Source organism: Amborella trichopoda, chromosome 6 (assembly GCF_054954075.1).
Source record: "Amborella trichopoda isolate Santa Cruz 75 chromosome 6, AtrichopodaSantaCruz75HAP2 v2.0, whole genome shotgun sequence".
Lineage (NCBI taxonomy): Eukaryota > Viridiplantae > Streptophyta > Magnoliopsida > Amborellales > Amborellaceae > Amborella > Amborella trichopoda.
Genome location: NC_142341.1, coordinates 40,779,620 through 40,787,144, shown reverse-complemented (window position 1 = coordinate 40,787,144; position 7,525 = coordinate 40,779,620). Strand labels below are relative to the sequence as shown.

The 7,525-nt window shown below is 38.4% G+C and overlaps 1 pseudogene; it reads left to right on the top strand.

The window, feature by feature from the left end:
- Nucleotides 1–6,387: 6,387 nt before the first annotated feature.
- On the top strand, nucleotides 6,388–7,276 carry LOC18429974 (putative germin-like protein 2-1; annotated as a pseudogene).
- The last annotated feature ends 249 nt before the right edge of the window (nucleotides 7,277–7,525 follow it).

The following is a 7,525-nucleotide window of genomic DNA, read 5'->3' as shown; positions in this document are numbered from 1 at the left end:
GATGTGGCAGCGGTAAATACTCCAATAGCAGAAGGGAAATCAAAAGCTAAAGGCAAAGCAGCAGCTATGGGGACGAGGACCTCGACTAGGTTGTAGGCCCGGGAAGAATCAAGAGCTCAACACTTGGCGAGAGGCATTGTAATTGCTGATATTCAGGTCGTTGAAGTGAGTTCGGGGATTTTTTCGGAGGAAGAGGAAGCTATGGACGAGACTATGCACGTTGAGGATGCCTTATCTCGCTCCAATTGGAAAGGGCCAGGTTCTTCTTCTCTTAATCCCTTTCCATGAATGTTATCTCTTACAATGTTAGAGGTCGGGGTGACCTTAAGCGTAAAAAGATGTTTTATTGTTAGTTTCCCATTTTAAACCTTCGGTTCTTATTTTGCAGGAAACCAAACTTCCTAAACCCTCATCTTTGGGTTCTCGGGAAGTTTGGGGTCTTGGGTCAGTTGATTTTTTGGGTATTGATGCGGTGGGGTGTCTGGTGGGTTATGGATTTTATGGGACCCCACTTGTTTTGAAGTCTTTCTGTTCTGTTGTTAGAGACAATTTTATTTTGATTGGTTTTGAGGAGCCTGTCTCTGATTTCTGTTGAGGTCTTTTGAATGCCTATGGTTCGTAGGAGTGGACACAAAAGCAATCTTTTATTAATGACATGTCTGCTTCTATTACTTCTTTTATTTATTCGTTGTGTTTGGGGGGGAGGGGGGGAATTTAATTTTACTAGATGGCCTGATGAAAGTTCTAGGGGTGGTTCTATTACGCCTACGATGCATCTTTTTAATCGTTTTATTGAGTCCAACGCTTTGATCAATTTCCCTATTTCTGGTTCTACTTTTTCTTGGACTAATAGCAGTGCCTCATGTTTATCTATGTCTAAATTAGATCACTTTTTAATCTCTGGGGATTGGGCTGATTTTTTTCCTTTCGCTTCCGTTAAACCCTTACCCAGGCATTCTTCAGATTGTGCTCCCATCCTTTTGAGTATCAAAGTACACTCGAGTGGTCCCAGTCCTTTCAGGCTCGAGGCCAGTTGGCTAGCAGATAAGGAAGTGCTTGACCTTGTTAAGAGTGCATGGGAAACTTGTATTTTCTTTGGTTCTCTAGATTTTCATCTGCATAAAAAGCTTTTATGCGTGAAACACAAATTAATCTCTTGGAGGAATGATAAAGGACCGAATGTGAGGGAAAAAATTGAGGAGGTGCTTAACTGTTTAGAGGATGTGGATGCTAAGATTCAAACTCTTGTGTTCTCTCGGAGGAGCTAGCTGTAACTAGGAACTCCAAAATTAGTGAGTTTCATGGGGTAGAAGAGGTGTACTGAAGGCAACAATCTAGGGTCAAATGGCTTAAGAAAGGCAATTTAAATACTAAATCTTTTCATGCCACTGCCAATGCTAGGAGACGTAAAAAATGATGTTTCTGGGCTTTTAATTGAAGGAGTGGACCCTGAAAATTTGGAGGGGATGTTTAATGCAGTGGTTGATCATTTAAAGAAGGCTTTTACAATTGAGGTTAGGGTCACACCTCGTCTGTCCAAGGTGGGTTTTAGTCGCCTTAATGATGTTTCGGTGACATTGCTTGAGAGGGATGTGTCCTTAGAAGAATTTAAAAAAGCTATTTTTGGACCCCCGAGGGATAAGGCTCCATGACCAAATGGTTTTCTGTTGTTATTTTTTCACAAATTTTTGAATTTGATTTCGTCAGAACTGTTGGATATGGTGCGTGGTTTTTTATAGAAAGGGGAGCTTTTCAAAGGGGTTAATTCTGCCTAAATTGCGCTTATCCTTAAAAAATCGGTGATCGGGTGCTTGGGAGATTTGAGACCTATTAGCCTACTCTCGAGTCTTTACAAAATCATTGCTAAGGTTTTGGCTGAAAGATTCAAGACAGTCTTACCGGAGGCTGTTGTGGGGCCTCAATCTGATTTCATTAAGGATCGAATGATCACTGATAGTGTTTTGATTGCTCAGGAATGTATTCATTCTAGATCTATTAGTGGTGGTGCTGGGGTTGTGATCAAACTGGATATGGAATAACTTATGATAGTGTGGAATAGAATATTATTCTTGAAATTATGAAAAATATGGGGTTTGGGGAGAAGTGGAGAAGTTGGATGTTTAGTTGTCTATCATTTGCACACTTTTCAATACTTTTCAAACGCAGTCATACCGATTTTTTTTGGTTTGCGAGGGCTTTGTTAAGGGGACCCATTATCTCTTTTTCTGTACACCATCTATGTTGAATGCTTTAGTCGTCTTCTTTATAATGTCGAAGCAACATGGCATTTTAAAGGCTTTCAAATGCAAAACAATGGTCCTTGCATCTCACATTTGCAGTATGCAGATGATACGTTGTCATTTGTGAGGCAAATTGTGACCAAGTGGAAAATATTGCAACTTTTTTGCAATGCTGTGAAGTGGCTTTAGGTTTAAAAGTGAATTTTGTAAAATCAGTAGTAGTTGGAATTAATTTTGCCAATTCTTCAATTTGTGATATTGCAGGGGTTTTGGGATGTAAAGTGGGTGTTTTCCCTATTTGGTATTTAGGAATGCCAATCTCAGATGGACGTCTTCCTATAGCTGTCTGGGATAAAATCATTCAAAGAATTCAAGTCAAGCTGGACCTTTGAAAGTTTAAATATTTGTCTTTGTGTGGGAGGATTACCTTGATCAAAGCTTGCTTATCTAATTTTCCAATCTACCAAATGTCATTGCTCATGATTCCCCCCCTCAGGTGGCAAAAAAAATTGCGACATTGACGCGCAACTTCTTATGGGGATCCTTTGATAATTCCAAGAAATTTCACTTACTTCAATGTGATAGGGTGTGCACTCCTATGAGGGAAGGTAGACTGGGCTTGAGAAAGATTTCATTGATGGTGGTGGCGCAGTTTTAACTTCAAAGAGCAGCTATAGTATCAAGTCATCATTGCCAAGTATGGAGAAGACAATTTTCATATGTGGGCTGCTTTAAGAAGTTGTACAAGGGGAGTATCTTCTTGTTGGAGATCTATTAATTGTTGTAAGAGTTTGATTCATAGGGATATTAGATCGAATTTGGGAAGTGGGCAAAATATTTCCTTTTGGCATCATAAATGGCTTGGTGACACCCCACTTAAGTATTTGTTTCCTTTGGTTTACCAGCGTTAGAAGTGTTCTCCCAAATTAACTCATCGGAAGCAATTTGCGGGATATAGACTTCTTGTAAGAGAGCAAGTAGTTGAACATATTCCTGAAAACCCACTTTGGAGATTCTATTATAGGGAAGAACAATATTCCAATGAACCTGATTTCCCCTTAAGATAAAGATGTCAGATACATCATCATCAGAATTTTCCATGAGTTTTTTCGGTTAAATCTATATATAATTTTCTCTTTCATGATCGATGGAGATGGTCTATGCCGGAAATTGCGGCAGAGTGGAAATGACCTATACCACCCAAAGGTCAAAGCTTTTTTGTGGCTGGCCGTGCAAGATAAGATGCTTACGGTTCATAATCTCATCAAACGAGGTAAGATTTTGCCAAATATATATTTATTTATGCAAGAATGATGCTGAAACATGGGCCCATTTGTTCTTTGAATTGTCCTTTTACACTACATATTTCGCATTGGTTTTTTGCTCAATTGGGAAGTTCTAAGATAATGCCAGCGGCAGTACAAGGGATTATTTCAAATTTAACAGTTCAATGGCTGCCATCAACTGGTGTGGTTTGATGGCAAATTTCAAGAGGCATTATTCTGTGGGAGGTTTTGAAGGAGAGAAATAGAAGGGTATTTGATGGGATCAGTTTGTCTGTGGGCTGTGTGTTGGATAAGATCTTACATTTTGTCTGGCTTTCTTGCTCTATTACAAAAGTAGGCAAAGATTTTCTTGAGATGGATATGAGAAAGAATTTTTCAAACATCCTTAAATTGAAACCTTTTACCTGCAAGCCTCAGGGGAGATAGACACTACCTTTGGTTGGGGTTCTCAAATTAAATTTTGATGGGAGTTCTCTCAGAAACCCGGGTCCTGTTGAATTTGGAGGTGTTGTGAGAGATTGGAATGGAGTAGTGATCTTCTCTTATGCTAGACCTTTGGGCGATAAAACTGCTAATTGTGCGGAGATAATGGCTCTTCTTCATGAAACGAAATAGTTCACTGCTAGAAATTTTGGAACACCTTGTATGGTGGAAGGTGATTCTCTTAATGTCATAACATGGTGTAAGTTGGAGCATAAACCACCCTGGGAACTCTGGTCTCTTTTGTTAAAAATTTGGGACTTAACTAAACCTCTCCTTTGCTCATTTGTTCATGTCTTTCGTGAAGCCAACGGTTTGGCAAACTCTCTTGCCAAAGGTGGAACCACAGTATCTGAGATTTTAGTCTCTGACTCTGTAATTTCTTTTAGTTCCGGATCAATAAAGCTTTGAACTTCTATCAAAAAAAAAAGTGAGGGAAGTTTTAAATTAATAAGATCAATAATACAATATGGTATATTTGTAGACCCAATTTGTTGCAAGTTTTGACAGTAAGACACTATGCCATATAGATAGTGAATTATTGTTTTCTATTAAAAATGTACAATACTGCATCCAAATCCAAATCAAAATGCAGAGAAGCATGCATACAAAGTTGTGAAAAGCAAAATGTTTGATATCGGGAAAAGCGTGAGAATAAGGAAAGTAGCCCCCATTTAAATTTGAGAGAGAGAGAGGTCCCATTTACAACCCAAGTTGTCAAATATGAGAGAGAAGCAATCTGCAACACAAGTTTTCGGATGAGAGAAGTGGTACCACATTGGTAGAGAAGCAATCTGCAACACAAGTTTTCGGATGAGAGAAGTGTTACCACATTGATAGGACTAATAATGTGTCAGGTGGCCAGGCCCGTTAACCCGGCCCTAAAAAACTAAGGCTTGTACTACATAATGGGGCTTTAGAGCCGGGCCGGCCCAACTAGCAAACGCAACCACGAGCCCTAGACACAATCTTCATTTAGAAAGTGGTCTTGGATAGCGTTTGAATTCTGAATCACCATTACAAAATCACACATTGAAGAAGAATTGCATGGTATCACGCCACCACGTGTATTAAAAAATGGCCTATGCCCAACAAATCAACCATACAAATGACCCATGAAGCACGTGCCCTCCTTTAATATATATGACAAATCTGTTTTTGAAGATTTTGAACTTGTCTTCGTTAAGGGTGGCAATGGACCGGGCCAGTCCTAGTCCGACCTAAGATCTATTGGGACCAATTAATCATCCCGACTTCGCGATTTGTAAATGAAAAAACAAAAAAAAATTTGAAATCATAAAATTATTGCAGCTTGCAACTTAATAACTATTTTCAAGAACTTATAGATAACCCTAGTTTGTACTATTTAGGATATTTAAATTGGTCAAAATAGATTTTTAGGATATTACAAGAATTTCACACATGAATATTAGATCTATTGACAAGGTTTGGACGTATGACTTATTTTAAGTACTTAAAGTTGACACATCATATAATTATATTTTTTAGTATGTAATTTATTTTTGATTTGGAGCCATTCTAACCAGGTGGATTGAGTATCGGTCAACATTGGACCAACCAATGGTGTCTCACCATGCTCGCACCCATTATATATTTGTTATTATATAATTTATTTTTGATTTGGAGCCATTCTGACCAGGTGGGTCGAGTCTGGGTCAGCCTTGAATTCCTTGCAGCCAGTTGCCAACCAACGGTGTCTCGCAAATCGGATTACATTATTTATCTTCGGCATTCTTTATTGCATAGAGACTTTGTTCATAGGGCAGGTAAAATAAGGAGCGACTTGTTACACTGACCTTGTCATTAATTTGAAGACATTTTTATACTATTTCTAAAAGGGTGCGGTTTCAAAAACATTGCAACCTTAAACAATCCAATTAAAGCACAACTTTAAATTTTATCATAACATGTAATTTTGTTGTAAAATTTTTTTAGTAGTATATTAAAATCTATTTTCATACCTGATTAGAAAATTTTAAATTCTAAAAATAGTTAAAATCAAGTAGATCCATAAATATATGAGAATATTGAAATGGACGGTCTAGATAATGTGTTGCAAGATGCACTATTTCCGGTGTTCAAAAATGTTTTTTTTTCATATTCATAAATCTCGATGTTGAGATGATTAATTAGAGAGATTTTTCAACATTAAAACAACATTTTCGATGACTTTTGAGGTGCATACGTGATTCTACATTTTAAGATTGCAACCGTATATAAACTTTTTCCTTTCTAAAAAGGATTGGGCTCGAAAATCGCTTCTTTAATTTAGAATTATGGTTGCTTGGTCAAATTACTAGAAGCTAATTCAACAAGTATGCTCCTTCAATTTCAAAATATTGCCCCATGACTGATTCAGATCACCTTCCAGGCACAAGCAGAGAGTTTGGATAGTGCTCTTTTCCATCAAGATTTTACGAAAATGAAGCTCTTAGTTCTCACTGTCTTTCTTTACTTGATAGCATCTCACATCTCTGCGTCCGATCCAAGTCCCTTGCAAGACTTCTGCGTAGCAGACAATTACAGTAAAGGTACTCCACTTGTTGTAACTAAGAACAACAACTACAATTTATTATTGGCAATGCATCCATTTTTAGATAAAAAAAGAATTAAAAGCTTAGTATACAGCTTAATATTCAATTCTGCAGTATTTGGATTCCCAACATGCAAACCACATTTTTCTCTTTCGCCTCCCATGCAGTGTTTGTGAATGGAAAAGTTTGCAAAGATCCGAAGTTGGCAACAGCAAATGACTTCTTCTTTGCCGGGCTTGACAAGCCTGGCAACACGAGCAATCCTTTGGGTTCGAAAGTCAACCCAGTGAATGTAATGCAAATTTCTAAGCTCAACACTCTGGGAATCTCCTTGGCACGTATAGACTTTGCTCCTGGTGGCAAAAACCCTCCCCACACACACCCACGTGGCACCGAGATCATCACGGTCTTAGAAGGCACCCTCTATGTTGGCTTCGTGACGAGCAATCCCGAAAACCGTTTGATTAGCAAGACACTGAATAAGGGAGATGTGTTTGTGTTTCCTGAGGGCCTCATTCACTTCTAGCAAAGTGGGCTATGGCAATTCAGTGGCCATTGCAGGTTTGAGCAGCCAGATCCAGGGGTGATAAACATAGCTAACGCTGTGTTTGGAGCCAACCCACCTATCTCTGATGTTGTTCATGCAAAGGCCTTCCAAATTGATAAACAACTGGTTGATAAACTCAAGGCCTGCTTATGGATGAATAATAACTAGTATCAAGGTCACGGGGCCATCATTCATATGTGATAGAGATTGCCCATGGGGATGAATGTAATGAATATAGGATAGCTTTCATTTGTATCTTCTTTTAATATTTTGATTTCATGCGGAGTGTGGACTACAATATTACAATAAAACTGGACTATGGAATAAACTACATCAATTAGGGTTTCCTATTTAAGTTACATGGGAATGATGTTTATTTGGGAAACAAGGGCCCGTTTGGATCCTTGTATATATATT